At 48.5% G+C, this 17,777-nt stretch overlaps 1 long non-coding RNA gene across 2 annotated transcripts; it reads left to right on the forward strand.

Moving 5' to 3' along the window:
• Positions 1–463: 463 nt before the first annotated feature.
• LOC309330617 lies at positions 464–14,528 on the forward strand. 2 transcript variants are annotated; one of them, XR_014151515.1, is made up of 3 exons: positions 464–621; positions 6,504–6,724; positions 14,111–14,528. It is a non-coding gene; the product is annotated as an uncharacterized lncRNA (long non-coding RNA). The 2 variants fall into 2 exon arrangements; XR_014151516.1 differs by having other exon boundaries at positions 6,504–6,720; positions 14,116–14,528.
• Positions 14,529–17,777: the final 3,249 nt, after the last annotated feature.

A 17,777-nucleotide genomic window follows, 5' to 3' on the forward strand; every position in this document is an offset into this window, starting at 1 on the left:
CTGGGATGGGGTACCTCCAGATTACTTATTTATTTCACCCTAAGGTTCCAAGGAGGGACGCGGGTGGCGCTGTGGGTTAAACCACAGAGGCTAAGACTTGCCGATCAGAAGGTCGGCAGTTCGAATCCCCACGACGGGGTGAGCTCCCGTTGCTCGGTCCCTGCTCCTGCCAACCTAGCAGTTCAAAAGCACATCAAAGTGCAAGTAGAGAAATAGGTACCGCTCCGGCGGGAAGGTAAACAGCGTTTCCGTGTGCTGCTCTGGTTCACCAGAAGCGGCTTAGCCATGCTGGTCACACATCCCGGAAGCTGTACACCGACTCCCTCGGCCAATAAAACGAGATGAGCGCCGCAACCCCAGAGTCGGCCACGACTGGACCTAATGGTCAGGGGTCCCTTTACCTTTAAGGTTCCAAGGCAGGTTCCAACTTCCAAAGCTCAGCAACAGTTTAAAACCACTTACACCCACAAACATAACATTCCCGAATGGCACACTCTTCGGATAACTCAGCTGGTAGAGTGTTAGGGCTGGAGTCAGGCCTAGGTCATCAGCAAAGCGATAACTCACTCGAGGCCAATGAAGTTCACTCACTGTGAATTAAGGAGACAACCACAACTCAAGGCTAGTAGTCTCAGTTGGGTCTTGCCCCAATGAAACAGCTGTGAGGATTGAAGGTCCCGCCCTGTGCTCTGCCCGTTTTATTTCTCTGCAAGTTCTAGGAGACCAGTGGGGAGGGGAGCTGGTCACAGCAGGAGGGGGAGACTCCCTGTCTCCATTCTGCCTCTTGGCCACCCTCCTATCCAGCCTCTGCTTCAGCCTCAAAGTCTGAACTGCTCTCTGCCACAGCCTCTTCCTGTTCCCTAAACCCTGTCACCTCTTCTGCCGGCACCTCCTCCTCCCACTCTGCTCCCTCTTCTCCTTTTAGCCACTCACTACTGTGCCGTCCCACGACCAATCCCTTGATTCAGAGCCTTCTTCCCCTGGGAGTTCCCCATGGGACGGCACTGGGCTGGTGTCTCCCACCTCTCCTCTGCATCCAGCCAGTCCATGACAATCTCAGGGTTGTGGGTTCAAGCCCACCAACATAAGGAGCTGGATCAGTCCAAGGGCCAATCTAGTCCAGCAACCTGTGGCCATCTAGATGCCCCAAGGAGAACCCTGCAAGCAGGACCTGAGCACCATAGCATCCTGCCCACTTACGATCCCAGCAACTGGCCTTCAGAGACATATTGCCTCTGACAGTGGTGGCAAAGCACAGCCATTGCAGCCAGCAGCCGTTGATAGTTTCATCCTCCATGAAATGGCAATTGATGAAGGGATGAACTTTGGCAGACTCAGTGAACAGTTCACACACATCACTGGACCTTTAGACCAACCACATCTGGAGAACGTGAGAATAGTCTGCAGGGAGGATCAGGCCATAGCCTGTCTAGTCCAGCATCCTGTTTTCACAGTGGTCCACTGAATGCCTGTGGGAAAACCTGCAAGCGGGACCCCAGCACAACAGCATCTCTCCCCTCCTGCGGTTTCCAGCAACTGGTATTCAGAAGCATTGCTGCCTCTGACCGTGGAGGCAGAGGATAGCGATTGCAAGTAGTGACCCTCAGAAGCCTTCTTCCCTAAAAAAATTGTCCAACCCTCTTCAAAACCATCCAAGTTGGATGCCTCCTGCAGCAGCGGGTTCCACATTTTAACCATGCAAAATAACTGCATTAAGAGGTTGTTGTTTAGTCGTCTTAGTCGTCTTCGACTCTCTGTGACCCCATGAACCAGAGCATGCCTTGGAAACTCTCACTTTCTTCTCAAAGCTTCTCCTTTTTTGTGTCCATGGAGCTTTCTTGGCAAAATACTGGAGTGGTTTGCCAGTTTCCTTCTCCAGGTGGATCACATTTAGTCTAAACTCTCGGCTATGACCTGTCCGTCTTGGGTGGCCCTGCTCATAGCTTCTCTGAGTTATTCAAGCCCCTTCGCCATGACAAGGCAGTGATCCATAAAGGGGTATTAAGAGGTACCTAGCCAATATTTTGGATATTTTATCTTAATCTCAATGTGTATATTTTTATATGTTCCCTGCACAATAGAAAAGTTTTGCAATCTTCACGATGGGGGGGGACTTATGCACTATGTATCATCTGTCTGTCTGTCTATCTATCTATCTATCTATCTGTCTATCTATCTGTCTGTCTATCCTGTCTAGTAATGGGCACCTTCATCTCCAGGAAAGCCCCCATCAAGCTTTGCTTGCTGTCCTCTGCCCCAGTCCATGTCTGCCCATATCTCATCATGTTCCCCTTGCCTGCCCCTATGTCCTTTTATATATAAAAAGATGTCTCCCGAACTTAGAGCACTGAGCAGCAAAATGAGAAATTCTTGCTCAGAAGCCCAGAATTGCCTCTCCCCTGTGTTTGCTCTCCAGCAGATCCCGTTGCATATCGTGTCTTAATTACCACCTTCCTTCCATGATCCTTGGAATACTTAATGTGCCCTGTGCAGGGGTTGGTGTTACCTCAAAAGTGGCTAACAAATGTATCTGCATGCCCCACTTAATCGGGCTAAGGATGCCATCATTATTCAGGCGAGAACCTCGGACATGAATATTCATGCGCTGCTTGCTAGTCCAACCGGTAACTGGAGCCTCCATCCTCTGAGCCTCTCCCTTGACTGGCCAAGATGAATCTCAAGGCCTCTTGGGGCCACTGGGTACATTTCCTCCAAATGAGAAAACCAGCAAGCTAATGTCTTGTGTTTTCCCTCAGATACATTCCCTACAGCACACTCTGTCAGACAGAACCTCAACTCCTTTTCCCACCGCACCCCCCAGAATGCCTGAAAATTTGATGTCAGGAGTCACAGAATCATAGAGTTGGAAGAGTCATTTAGTCCAACCCCCTGCAATGGAGGAATCACAACAAAAGAATCTCTGACAGATATGCCGCCCCTCCAGATTCTGTTTAAAAGCCTCCAAGGAAGGAGAGTCCACCACCTTCCGAGGAAGTCCATTCCATTGTCAAAGAGCTCTTCCTGCCAGAAAGCTATGTCACGGCTAAAAATTGGCCGCTGTTTCTTTAATGCTAAAAGAACTAAGTGAGCATGAATCAGCGGCCTACAATGACTCCTGCAACCTTTCACCAAATTGTACCAGTATATATAGAGTGGTCAGTGTTAGTGTTGGGTGTAGGTTGGTTGGATGGTAGAAAGCTGGTTGCGTTTGGTGTGTGTAAAAGCTGTCAGTTGTGGTTGGAGAAGAAGACCTTTTAAGAATAAAAGCAGCATTCTGCAAAGCACTCTTTCTTAAGGACTAGTTTGTGCCAACTAGGGTCTGAAGACCAGGCCAAGGAGTAAAAAGGAGGTCAGAACCTTTTTCTTTTTCAAACACTGACAAGCTATTCCTAATGTTGAGCTGGGATCTCCTTTCTTGCAACTTGAAGCCATTGGTTCGGGTCCTACCCTCCAGAGCAGGAGAAAACCAGCTTGCTCCATCTTCCTCATGACAACCCTTCAGATCATATCACCTCTCAGTCTTCTCTTCTCCAGGCTAAACATGCTCAGTTCCTGCAACCGTTCCACATATGGCTTGGATTCCAGACCCTTGATCACTTCTGCACACGTTCCAGCTTGTCAATGGCCCCTCAAACTATGGTGCCCAGAGCTGGATCAGGCCAATGGCCCATCTAGTTCCGCATCCTGTTCTCACAGCAGCTGACTAGGCACCTCTATGGGAAGCCTGAAAGTTAGACTTGAGCATTCAGGAATTCAGGATAAGGGGAGAGGGCAGCAGCCTTTCCTCCTTAGGCCACAAAAATTCCCCGGTTGAAATTCTACACTGATGGACAGCAGCTGTCCAGGATTTCAGACCTTGTCTCCCCCAGTCCTACCTGGAGATGCCACTGGGGATTCAACCTGGCTCCTTCTGCATTACAAGCAGGTGCTCTTCCATTGAGCCACAACAATTCACTACACTCAGTCAAGCTGTTGGTCCTTCGTGCTCAGTATTGTCTCCTCTGACCGGTAGTTCCTCTCCAGGATTTCAGATGGGGTCTCTCCCAGTCCTACCTGGAGACGCCACTGGGATTGAACCTGGGCCCTTCTGCATGCCAAGCAGGTGCTCTACCACTGAACTCTTCCCCTGATGTTGTAGTACTGTGGAGGAAAGGGCCTCTCGCACTTGGGCTGTTGTGCAGAATACCTTCTGTGTTTCCAACATCCCCACTTAGCTTACAAAGTTTAAAGAAAAGCAGCGTGATATTTTAGTGGGCAAAATAATAATAAAATAAAATAAAATGGGGGTGGGGATGAGAAGCTGTCAATTCTCCCCCCACCCCCACTCCCACCACCTCCTCCGCCTTCTCTCTCATCTCTTTCAATGCAGCCTCACTTTCAGTTCAATGAAACTGGAGAGCCTGGCAATAACACAAAGGCTTCTCACAATGCTCCATTTCTCTTTCTTCTCTGGCATTTGTGCTGAAATATCTGCTATAGTAACTGTCCTCTCTCTCATGCATGCCTATCTCTCTCCTTAGAATTCAATCTCATTAAAGAGGTGTTCTTTGAAGGAAGTGCATCTGCATTACACAGAGACTCCTTCGCCAGACTCGCTTCTTTTCTATGACATTTCCAATTACACTCTCTGGGCAGGATTCGGCAGGGACCCAGAGCCCAGAATCCGGGTCTTTGCTGAGCAACTGCTAAGGAGCAGGGGGGAGGGTGCAGTTTCAAGCAGAGATGCTGCTAAGGGGAAGGAGTGGTCGCCATGGGCATAGCCAGGGGGAGCAGGGGAGGTTCTGCGCCCCCAGGAGAAGCCTGCCTCCCATAATGTCCCCTTCTGGGGGGTATAGTTAGCTATGATTTCCCAAAATAAGCTCAACAACTTTTGCTGCACCTGGCTATGCCCATGGTGGGCACAACCCTTTACCTCCCACCTTGCCCTGTGCTTTTAGTAAAAAAAACAAAAACTATACATATTCCCCTGTTTGTTTAGTGTTAAAAATCATAACCTGCTTTTCAACCCAGCTTCTCAAGGTATGATATAGTGGATAGGGACATGGGTGGCACTGTGGTCTAAACCACAGAGCCTAGGGCTTGCTGATCAGAAGGTTGGAAGTTTGAATCCCCGTGACGGGATGAACTCCCATTGTTCAGTTCCAGCTCCTGCCAACCTAGCAGTTCGAAAGCACATCAAAGTGCAAGCAGATAAATAGGTACCGCTCCAGCAGGAAGGTAAACAGCGTTTCCATGCACTGTTCTGGTTTGCCAGAAGTGGCTTAGTCATGCTGGCCACATGACCCAGAAGCTGTCTGTGGACAAACACCGGCTCCCTCGGCCTATAGAGTGAGGAGCGCCGCAACCCCAGAGTCGTCCACGACTGGACCTAATGGTCAGGGGTACCTTTACCTTTACCTCTATGGTATAGTGGTTATAGTGGTTAATGAAAAGGCATTTCCACGCCAGCCCACAAGCTGGTAGATAAGACTGAATCTTGTTTAAGTACTTTTTTCTGTTAATACGTTAGTGGTTTTTTATTTTAGTTTGGAGGGATTTTTAAGTGTGATCAAATCTACTCTTTCGTCAATTGTGTACTAGCAGGAGAATAACTCAGAACAAATGGTCAATATATTCAGGCCTATGGAAGTTGTCCTAATAATTCCAGAGCAGTGCTGCGAAAATGCAGTTGATGTGGAATTCAGCTTTCAAGGAAACTCATATTTCATTTTGTATTTAAAAAGAATCAAGTTTCCAGTCCTTAAGGTTGCAGAGATCTGCATGGAAAAGTGCAGGCAGAGATAATGGAATTACATTTCCATTAGTTGGGGAGGGGGCTTCACTGTTCTTGACCTCCTGTGCATAGCAAAACCTGCCTAAATTATGCAGAATAACAAAGACATTGGACTACGCAGGTTTATTTATCATGCATTTCTCAGGGGTATTTATGTGATGCCTCCTAATAACTACATTCTCTAAGCATCTCATATTAAAATACATCCATGTAAAAGCAAAAAAGGAGGTTCATAATTTCCATTTGTGTTTTTGTGTGTGTGTTTTGAATAGACTTGGTCCTCAGTAGGGGATTGTGTGCCCCTTGGACAGAATCATAACTCCTACAGAGAGCTTTTTGGAGATATGAAGAATAAAACACTTTTCATTGCAAATTGGGGCAGATTAGTAAAATAATGAGGACAGCAATAACAATGGGCCCTGCTGAGCCTGACAAACATCTCTAAATAAACCCGCTTAGCACAAGTTCCTTTTCCTAAATCTGCAAAGGTCATAAAATTGGCCTCTTCTTCTCTCTCAGCTTCAAGGGGGGTGGGAGGCGAGTCTGCCGAAAAGCTCAGGGCGAGATTGGTTTTCACTGATCTCGAACGAAAACAAATGAGGGGAGAAATAATATGCAAATCGACTCCATGTCTCAATGGGACGTAGAACTGCCAATATTTGCCTCTCAGCTCAATAAATCCAGAGGATCCTTGGAAGACGTGTCAATAAATATCTGCTTCTTGTTACAGATGAGCGATATGGGGAACTGGAGAACTTAAAGGAATACAGTGAGCAGCAAGGGTACTGATCACTCTGCCTATTGAGAGCATCAGAAGAGGCAGCTGGATCAGGCCAGTGGCCCATCTCCTGTTTTCACAGTGGCCACCCAGATGCCCCAATAAGAAGCTCACAAGCAGGGCGCAAGCACAAGAGCACTTCTAGTAGCCATCACTCCCTCCTATGGAAGTGAGTTCCACAGTTTAACAATGTATGGCATGAAAGAGTTTTGTCTGTCCTGAATCTTCCAGCTTCATTCAACTTCATTGGGTGCCCATTGGATTCTAGGGTTATGAGAGAGGGAGAAAACCTTTTTCCTCTACCTGCTTTCTCCGTGCCATGCCTAATTTTGTATCCCTCTATCATCTCACCTCATATGGGACTACATACAGGATCGTAGAATCATAAAACTGTAGGGTTGGAAGGGGTCAAGAGGATCATTCCAGGGGTCAGCAAACTTTTTCAGCAGGGGGCTGATCCACTGTCCTTCAGACCTTATGGGGGCTGGACTATATTTGGGGGAGGGTGGAATAAACGAATTCCTATGCCCCACAAATAACTCAGAGATGCATTTTAAATAAAAGGACACATTCTCCACCCCCATTGTTCTGCCTGGACACTGAGGTCCAGCTCTGAGGGCCTTCTGGAGGTTCCCTCACTGTGAGAAGCCAAGTTACACGGAATCAGGCAGAGGGCCTTCTCAGTAGTGGCACCTGCCCTGTGGAACGCCCTCCCATCAGATGTCAAAGAGAAAAATAACTACCAGACTTTTAGAAGACATCTGAAGGCAGCCCTGTTTAGAGAAACTTTTAATGTTTGATGCATTACTGTATTTTAATATTTTGTTGGAAACCACCCAGAGTGGCTGGGGAAGCCCAGCCAAATGGGAGGGGTATAAATAATATAGTAGTAGTAGTGGTGCTAGTAGTAGTAGTAGTAGTAGTAGTACAACCCCCAGCCAATGTAGGAATCACAGCTGAAAGATCCCTGACAGAGGGACATCCAACCTCTGTTTAAAAACCTCCGACAAAGGGGAATCCACCACCTTCCAAGGCAGTCTGTTTCACCATCGAACAGCTCTTACCACCGGAAAGTCCGTCATAACGTTTAGTCAGAATCTCCTTTCTTGCCATTTGAATCCATTGGTTCGGGCCCTACCCTCTGGAGCAGCAGAAATCAAGGAAGGTGATGTGAGATCAGCACCTTGGACAGGGGTCTAGGTGCGCGTTTCAGGACCACGGCCAGCGATTTAATGAGACGTACACCACCTTGAGCTAAAAACAAGTCGGGATATAAATGCAATCAGTAACTAATAAATAATAATGTCAAAACTTGGAGAGGACGTTTGTGGGGAAATTAGCAGTGTTTGCAGGTGGGGGGTTGGGGTGGGGTGTCTCAGAGCGGACAACAATTAATGAGGGGAAGGGGAGAGATCGGAAGGAATGGCGTCCAGTCCTGTGTGTTCTGTGGCAGTGCAAAGGAGCCCACAGGGAAGCAATGGTAGAGGAGATTTACGCCCTGCACTCCAGGGTATAAATAACCCCTCGTCTGACACTGCCTAATTGGGGCATGAGAGGCAGTATCTCTGCAGCTTCGAGACACGGACCCACACCTCCCGACCGGTGCCTTATCGAGGTGGCAATATATTCCAGAGATGGATATCAGGCATGTGGTGGGAAGCAATGGAAAGCCTGTCTTTGGTGGCAGGTGGCCTTAGGATGAAAATGCATGAGCAGCGTTTTATCGCGCCAGCGTCCGGGCAATCATTTCCGCAGCGCCCTCCTAGCTGTGGTAATGCTTCATTCATATGGAAATCCACTTGAAAGCCTCCTGAATTTAAATACCCAGCGGCAAGGTTGTGTGTGAACCACAGATCTCCAGCAGCACAGAAAGCTCACAGCTGGGAGTTCAGCTTCATGAGAATCTTCCCCCTTAAAAAAAAAACAAAAAAAAACATAGAGCAAGTTTCTAGTCCTTAATGTTGTGAAGCTACGTTTGAAGGTATGCAAATGACGATTGGAGAGGGGAGAGGGTCCTTGAAAGCCAGTGGAGTTTTTGTATAAAATGCAAAATGCATGGGAGGAGTGCTTTCAGAAGCTTGCATAGCGCCTTATCTCTCCCCATGGCCAAATAAATTGCAGAACTGAACTCTCTCTTCTTTTTAAAGTACAGAATTTAGATTACCTTAGCACAGAACTTAGGTTTCCTTTAGTGCACAGTGCACACGTTCACCAATACTTCTCCATTTTGTTTAAGTACTAGGTAGCAGATGCTGAGGCCTTCTTCAGCCTGAGACAATTGAGCACGCCCTATCTCCAGCTGTTACAAATTGTATGCCTAAGGGGCCACAACAAGGAAGGCCCTGCTACGGTGGACCCAGAGACCCACCAGGAGGTCCCCTTCTAGAGATCATAGTGGCTGGGCAGGAGGGCAAGTAGCCCTCAAATGGTGGGTTATGTAAACTAAAACACAATCACAAAATGTAGAATAGCAAACCATAAAACCACAACCAGTACTTTGTTTTCCAGCTGGAGCATGCTGGAGCGTAGGTCTAGCACCACTCAGAAGGGAACCATTGCAAGCCAATGCTCCCCCCAACCCGATTTTTGCCTTTAGATCTAGCTCTTAGCTACAATTGGTCAAGCTATGGGGCAGGGCCAATTTGTATTTCTTTTCTTTCAACCCGTCTCCTGTGTAGTGACAGGAGGCTTTAAACCTTCCAGCCAGGCCTCTACCATGGCCCGCACATGCGTTTGCGCCAGGACCCTTCCGAGCTGTCCTAGTCATCTGCCTGAATCCAAGAGAATAAGGGAGGCAGGGGCGCAATTATTTGACCTGTGCCAGAACCAAGGTTGACTCCCAAACCAGCTAGGGAGACAGCTTGCCATAGTTTTTAGCACCTCCGCGGACAGTGAACATTGTCAAACCGGCATCAGGGCTGCCCCAAGTCGCCCAGCAATTTACTGTAACAACTTCATGGTGAGTTATGGCACCTATTTTGGGGGGAGGGGAGCACTGACCACAACATATAAGAACTAAGAAGAGCCTGCTGGATCAGCTCAATGGCCCACCTAGTCCAGCATCGCCTTCTTACAGTCACCAACCTGTGGGAAACCCCCGAGCAGTTTCCTTCCTTCCCCTTTCCCATGCTGTGAAACAGAAGAACACGAGAGGGAATTGTTGGACCTAGCTGATCTACGAGGCCCGGGATTTCTCTGTGCTTTAAGCAAGACAAGGAGCAGACAGATCCCCCATTATCCCTTTCCTGTGAAATATGCCAAGCCACTTAGTATTCATGCTTGTACCCAATTATTTATAACAGGGATTCTTTATTCGAAGTTTCAGGCTGGGAAAGGGGGGTGGGGAGTTCTAACCAGGTGGTTTTAACAATGATTTAAGGCTTGGGAGAGTTTGATTATTAATGGAGGGAGGAGGAGGAGGGTCCAAGGAAAGGAATTTGGAGCGGCGAAATAATGCGGCTAGGAAGAGTCAGGATGGTAGCACAGCTTTCTGCCACCTGGTACCCTCCTGACGCTTTGAACTGCAACTCCCATCAGCTCCAGCCTGCCCAAAAATTGAAAGCAGAACTACGTATAACTGGCCTATTGCCACTATCAGCAGTAATCATCATGAACAAGGGGGCAAGTCTCAGCCACCCTAAACCTTCCATAGCACAGCTCCTTCCCCCTCTCCTCTCTTTAAAAGCACTTTTGAATGCGGCTGGCAAATGCCGTAGGGGATTAGGGCAAAGTAGACAGGTGTGGGGGCTATCAGCCCCCTATAGCACCAAGAAGAGCCCTGATGGATCAGACCAGTGGCCCATTTAGTCCTTCATCCTGTTCTCGTGGTGGGCAAATAGATGACCCAAAGAGAAACCCCCAGTATTCATGCTCCCCAGCAACTGGTATTCGGAAACCACTGTGGAGGCAGACCAGAGCCATATATAAAAGGATGTCACATAGAGGAGGGAGAAAGGTTGTTTTCTGCTGCTTCAGAGAAGCGGACACGGAGCAATGGACCCAAACTACAAGAAAGAAGATTCCACCTAAACATTAGGAAGAACTTCCTGACAGTAAGAGCTGTTCGATAGTGGAATTTGCTGCCAAGGAGTGTGGTGGAGTCTCCTTCTTTGGAGGTCTTTAAGCAGAGGCTTGGCAACCATATGTCAGGAGTGCTCTGATGGTGTTTCCTGCTTGGCAGGGGGTTGGACTCGATGGCCCTTGTGGTCTCTTCCAACTCTATGATTCTATGATTCTATGAGATGATGCTGTGGCAGCCTCTTGACCCAGCTGCCTCCCCCTGCCCTAGTGGTGTTGGGTCACCCTCTTGACCCAGCTGCCTCCCCCTGCCCTGCGGCCACAGAGATGTAGAGGGTTGGCCTCACCCCTGCACAATCACACCAGACAGAGAAGACGGGTGGTCTCGTAACTCGACAGCCTCCCCTTTCCCTTAGACTATACGAGTGGCAGAAGGGTGATCTCAGCCTGCATTATAACCACCATGTGGTTGAGGGGTGGAGATGAGGCTGAAGCTGAGAATGAAGATAGACCTCTTGACCCAGCCACTGCCCCCCCCCCCATTCTAGTGGTTGTAGGCAGTGGGGGGCAGTAGTTAAGAGGTCATCCCACCACCACCACCACCTGGTGCATCCTCCTCCTCTTCTTCTTCCTCCTCCTCCTCCTCCTCTCTGCTGAGCACTCTGCTTTTTTTCAGGCTTTCCAATTCAGCCGTCCGCAAGCTGTAATCCCAAGCCATAAAACCGAGACATGGTTGCGCATATTGAGGTCAGCCATTGGGTCTCTGAACCGTGGCTCTCGCTCCTGAAGTTTTGACCAGGCGGAGCTGTAAAGCTCTCCTAACTAATGGGATTGAGTTGTTTATGGCCCCATCAACCTTTTTTTCTGAAAGGATCAGGCTGAGTTTTATCATTATCATTTCCTGTAACTGGGGGTGATGTCGAGCGTTCAAGGCTCACCTCTACCCCCCTCCCACCTGTGCCCAGCCATCCTCTCTTTTTCGTAGTGTGTCTTCCCTTTGGAAAAAATAAGCCCCCCCCCCCCAAATGAAGGAGGCAGAGATATAGAGATAGAAGAGATGCAGCAAAGGGGGTGGTGATGAGATGGAGAGAAAAGCAGCTAGAATTTTTCCCTTATCCCAACCTGTTCATCCCTCCCGTGTAATTGTTTTGCTGATGTTTTCCTTGTAGCAAATAATATGCCACGCTTCAAAAGCTACATCCAGGTAAAAAGTATAGAGGAGAACTTCAGACGAGTCTAGCTGATGGATCAGTCCAGCATCCTGCCCCATAGTGGCCAGCCACATTCTCCAATGGGAGCAGGACTTGAGCACAACAGCAATTAGCTGAGAACTAAACAGAAGCCAAGCTGCATTTTGGGCCAAGGGAAGTTTCTGAGTCATTTGAGGGCAGCTCCATGTGGAGTCTATCCCTAGGTTACCTGAAAGCCTTGCTCGATCTCAGCACTCTGCTTCTCTCTCTCTCCCTCTCTATCTGCTTTTAAAGAGCCAAGGCCACATAAATTCAAAGGCATGATATAATTGAAGATGAATCCATCAGGCAGCACACAACCTTTCACATTAGACATATTGAGACTGAAGCTGGAGGAAAATTGCTTTTTTCCTTCTTGACTTTCTATTTGCTTAAGCCCCCAATATTTACTGGTTGCGAGCGGAATCTGTTTTTCATTTCCAGCGTGGAGGTGAGGGAGAATCCCAGTGCCACTCATCTCGGCACCAAAATTAAATCTGTCGAGCACTGTCAGGGGCCCGGTGTATTAATGATACACTTGTAATCCGTTTCATTCTGGAGGGTGAGGAGCGGAGCTGCGTCTGCTGACGGGGGACTCAGGCACTTGACCATTGTTCGCACATTATAATAGGAGGCGAAGAACACTTCCCCAATCCCTGGAAATTGCAGCTTCTTCTCCATCATTTACTCCCTTCGTGGCAACACCCCAGGGCCACGGACTGCTGCCGGAGCCTCAATTAGCCAGTGGATGGAGAATCTGAGGTCAACGGATCAGCTGCTTCCTCCTCCTATTAATAAGTCGGGAAATGTGCAACACAGAGAGAAAGGAGAGTTTCTGTCTCCATCGGATGCACTGCCAGCTGCAGAGAAGGGATTGCAGGATTATAGGGCTGGGTGGGACCCCAGAGGACATCTATAGCAACCCCCAGCTCACTGCGGATTCTGCCATGTAGGGTTCATTGACAGAACAGGTGACAAGGTAGCTATTCAACCTCTGCTTAGATACCTCCAGGGAAGAAGAGGCTGTTGCCTGCTGAGGTGGACTGCTCCACTGTCAGAAAAGCTCTAACTGCTAGGAAGCTTCTTCTGCCATCAAACGGAAATCTCCTTCCTCACATTGTCCACCCAGGGTTCTAGCCCTGTGTGTGCACAGCAGCAGAGAAAAAGCCTGCTCTATCTTCGGCATGTCGAGCAACCATATCTACAATTTTTCTTGTAGGGGGCAGAAGTCTACACTACCACCATGCTTTCCCAGATTGTGAACACTGATCGATGAATCAGGGGGATATGGTTGTTACTGTACTTTCCCAAGACCAAACACAATTCCCTTCATCGGAGAAGACCAAGGTAGAAATATGAGTTGAGAAGTTCCACCTTCTCTCCACCTCCCCTCTTCCTTGGTGTAATGCTTCTAGGGGTTGCTCGTGCGTAAGTCGTCGCCACACCTGGCTGGGTTACCTGGGTGAGCCCTTTCTGTCTGGACAGCCACCCATCCGTGGCTGTCTCAATCACTGGCAGAATCCGTCAGTGGGCGTTTCTTGAACTTCTTCCAGCAAAGAAGTTCTTTGACGCCTAGTCTCCTCCTACTCTCCCTGCGCGGAAGTCTTCTGCGCAGGTAGGGTGTGGGCAGCGGAGGACCCGTGCTCTCCCCGCTGGTCTCCGGTGAGGAGTCATGGAGCCCCCTCGCCGATTCCCCCATCTGACCCCCTTCTCCACTGGTGCTACGCTGATTTCCTTCCCCAGCAGATGGGCTGCCTCTCTCCCTACTGGGACGCTCTCCGGCATCCCTCCAGAGCCCTCCCTCCCTCCTCCTCTGGCTCCGATGGCAGTTCCCTGACACTTGGTCTTCTTGCTTCTGTGGACAAAATAACCCCCTTTTCTGGTTTTTTATCATTGTTGTTGTTATTGCTGCCCATCTGATTGTGTGGCTTCCAACACATTAAAACACAGTAAGGCATCAAGCATTAAAACTTCCCTAAACAGGACAGCCTTCAGATGTCATCTAAAAGTCAGAGAGTTGTTTATTTCCTTGACATCTGATGGCGGGCGCCACCACCGAGAAGGCCCTCTGCCTGGTTCCCTGTAACGTCACTTCTCACAGGAAGGGAACCGCCAGAAGGTCCTCAGAGCTGGACCTCAATGTCATTCTCAGGGTCTGGTCTGAAGGAATATAGACCACCACTTGCTGAATTTTATATGTTTGTTTATTGCATTTATATCCCAACTTTTTAAGTCAACCTGTTAAATCAACCTCCCAGAAAGCCTGATTCTCTGTTTCCTATTATGCTAACTTTTAAATCTGTTTCCTGGGAGAGCAGCACCTGGGCCAATGAACAGTATCCAGTCCAGAGAAGGAAACCTCTGCGCTCTGCAGCCTGCCTTGAAAGACACACCGCTGACAAGCCACCCTTGATCCTAACTGCTTTCAACAATGCTATTACTTTGCAAAAAAAAAACCCAACACCTTCCCTGCAATTCCCCATTAGGCTCAGCAGTGACACCACAAACCTTCCAGCACTTGGATGGTGTCCATTGAGCGACGCTGCCTGTTCAGGGATGCCGCCTCCAATTATAGGAAGGAGGCGGGGAAAACCATTTGGCACCCCATTCTTGCAACACAGTTTTGTCTATTCTGCTTACCGGGGGCCTCAGTTCCTGGGCATTAACAGCGAATAAAAAAGTTTAGCTCATTGATTTATCGCCTCTCGCGGAAAGTGAGTTTATCACCTGCCTTCCAGGTTTCCGAGTCACTCTGTTCTTTGATTATAATTTTTATTTATTTGGTGATGGATGGGTTCTCAGATTGTAAGGGGGGGGTGTTCCCTATCAGGAGACAATATTTCTCTATGTCCTGAACATCTGACACCCATTTTTCAATGTCCATTTCTTCTTTTCTCTGGAACAAACCCATCTTAGCATTCCACCGGTGGTTTCGGCCACGTCTGGTTGCGCGAGGAAATGGCAAGCGGGACACCTAGTGTCTGTGTGGCAATATTGCAGGAATGGTGAACAGCCTTTGAAGTCAGGGGAGGGAAAGCCCAGAGACAGTGTGGTGTAGTGGTTAGAGTGTGACTAAGAAAGGGTTCTAATCCAAACTTGGCCATGAAGCTCACTGGGTGTGTCCTGGAGAGCCAGTCACTGCCTCTCAGCCTAACCTACCCTGCAGGATTGTCACGGAGACTAAAGGAGGAGAACGATGTGCTCCACCTAGAGCTCCTTGGAGAGAAAAAAAGTGGGGTGTAAATGAGAATAAATGAATAAATACCCTAGGCTATGAAGCAATGGTTGTGAACTGTGTTCAGCCCCTGGGCTGAATTAAGGACCTGGCTGAATCAGGCCAAAGGGGCGCATCTAGTCCAGCTGTCAGGGGCTCGACTGAGGAGGAATGGTGGGGGCCACCCCTCCTCCTCCTGAACCTTCCTGAGAACAGGAGGACAGTATAGATTTAGAACAGTGGTTTGCAGAAGGACATAGTTCAGAGGCTGCAGAGGGGAGAAGCTGGGAAATATTGGGAGGGAAGGAAGAAGAAGAAGAAGAACCAGGGGAGAGACAGCTGACAGACTCAGTATCTTTGGAAAGCATTCCTGACCCCTCTTCTCCCAGGACCCAGTGTACATTGAGAGTACAGTAGAACCTCTACTTAAGACCACCTCTACTTGGGCCTGATCCAAGTTGCGACGCGGCAAACCCGGAAGTAAATACTGGGTTTACCCTGATTTGCGCATGCGCAGAAGTTGGCTTCTGCAGTTTGCGCATGGGCAGAAGTGTGCTGCCGCCGAATGCACCTGTGCACAACGGCACTTCTACCAGCGACCTGGATCGACTTACAGACGGACCTCCAGAACTGATTACGTCCGTAGGTAGAGGTTGCACTGTAGTAGAACAGAAAGCTCAGAGGCAAAAAGCAAAGATCAGCCAACGTAGGGATGACGTATAATAGGAGAGGCAGAGGGGGTGGAACTTTACTTGAAGCAACACCATTATTTGATAGAGACTGCATTCCTTCGTCTCTCTCTCTCTCTCTCTGTGAATACTGAATAAATTATGTGGTGAGGACTCTTCTTGTTTCTCTGCATTTTGGCTACCCCCGGGAGAGGTATCGGATTCCCTGAAGACTGACACCAGCATCTTGTTTTCACAGTGGCCAACCTGACGCCTCAAAGGTAAACCTGTGAGTAGGACCTGATCACAAGAACATCCTTCCCTATTCTCCCTTCCAGTGGTTTCCAGCACCTGGCATTCAGAAGCAACACTGTCTCTCAATATGGAGCCAGAGCATAGCCACTGTAGCTAGTAGCCATGGATCCCCTTATCCTCTGTGAATTTCCCACCCCCAGCCCGTCTTTAAAGCCATCCAAGTCAGTGGCCATCACTGCATCCTGTGGGAGTGAGTTCCGCAGTTTGTCTATGTGCTGCGTAAAGAAGGATTTTAAAAAAATCTCTCCTGAATCTTCCTTGATTGGATGAATTCCTTGATTGGATAAAGCAGCACTCGCTGCTGTTAGCAGTCAATCCTCCCTTGTCTTCTGGTGTTTGCAAGCAGAGGAAATGCACGTGCAAGCACACACACAAAACAAAGTAACAAGTTAAAATTAATAGTTTGTGAGTGACAGCCACACTTTTGCACCATCCAAGGAGAGCTGGAGAAAATGTTCCATAAACATCTCCCCTCCCCACCACCTCCTTTTCAATTTCCTACTCCAGAGTGGAAACTTGATTTCCTTTTGCATGTGGTTTCCAAAGAGCTCCCTGGTGGTTTTTTTAAAAGTGCTGCCAACAATTACGTGGCGGCTGAAGCAAAGCGAGAATGACATGGAGCTGACTTCATGTTCAGAATTCCAACCCCGGATTTATGAACAGATAGGAGGATGAACTCCAACTACAACCACAATTGTCTGGGGGTGGGGGGAGAAGCGGAGCCCAACAACATCTCGTCAGGTAGAGTCGGACATAATTTGGTTGCCTATAATTATAAGTAAAAGGTAAAAAAGGTAAAGGACCCCTGGATGGTTAAGTCCAGTCAAAGGCAACTATGGGATGCGGCGCACATTTCACTTTCAGGCCAAGGGAGCCGGTGTTTGTCCACAGACAGCTTTCCGGGTCATGTGGCCAGCATGATTAAACCACTTCTCGCACAATGGGACACCGTGATGGAAATCAGAGCACAAAGAAATGCTATTTTACTTCCCACCAGAGTGGTATCTATTTATCTACTTGCACTGGCATGCTTTCGAACTGCTAGCTTGGCAGGAGCTGGGTCAGAGCAATGGGAGCTCACTCTGTCACAGGGATTTGAACCGCCAACCTTCTGATCAGCAAGCCCAAGAGGTTCAGCGGTTTAGACCACAGCGCCACCCGCGTCCCTGCATAATTATAAGTAGGGAGGGATTGTGCAATGGATTGCATAAGAGCCGGCTGTTGCGCCACAATAATCAGCTGTTGCAGAATAAGAATTAGATGTAGCACCACGAGAATCTGCTGCTGACCAACAGACATCTTTTGCACAACTTTGTGGATTCCTTTGTTGCATAACCTTTAAACTTCACCACCTAGTAGTGCAAGGGCTCTTGTGCTGAAGGACAGAGAATGCTGAGTACAACCCATGGAGGGTATCATAATATGGCTACCATGGACTTAAGAGCATAAGAAGACTCCCCACTGGTTGAGCCAACCAGGAGCGGGGAGCATCTAGTCCAGTATCCTGTTCTCATGGTGGCCAAATGCCCCAAAGTGGTTAAGAGTGGTAGTCTCGTAATCTGGGGAACCGGGTTCGCGTCTCCGCTCCTCCACATACAGCTGCTGGGTGACCTTGGGCTAGTCACACTTCTCTGAAGTCTCTGAGTCCCACTCACCTCACAGAGTGTTTGTTGTGGGGGAGGAAGGGAAAGGAGAATGTTAGCCGCTTTGAGACTCCTTCAGGTAGTGATAAAGCGAGATATCAAATCCAAATTCTTCTTCTTCTTCTCTTCTTCCATAAAAA

Source organism: Podarcis erhardii, assembly GCF_964252035.2.
Source record: "Podarcis erhardii genome assembly, chromosome: 15".
NCBI classification, from domain to species: domain Eukaryota; kingdom Metazoa; phylum Chordata; class Lepidosauria; order Squamata; family Lacertidae; genus Podarcis; species Podarcis erhardii.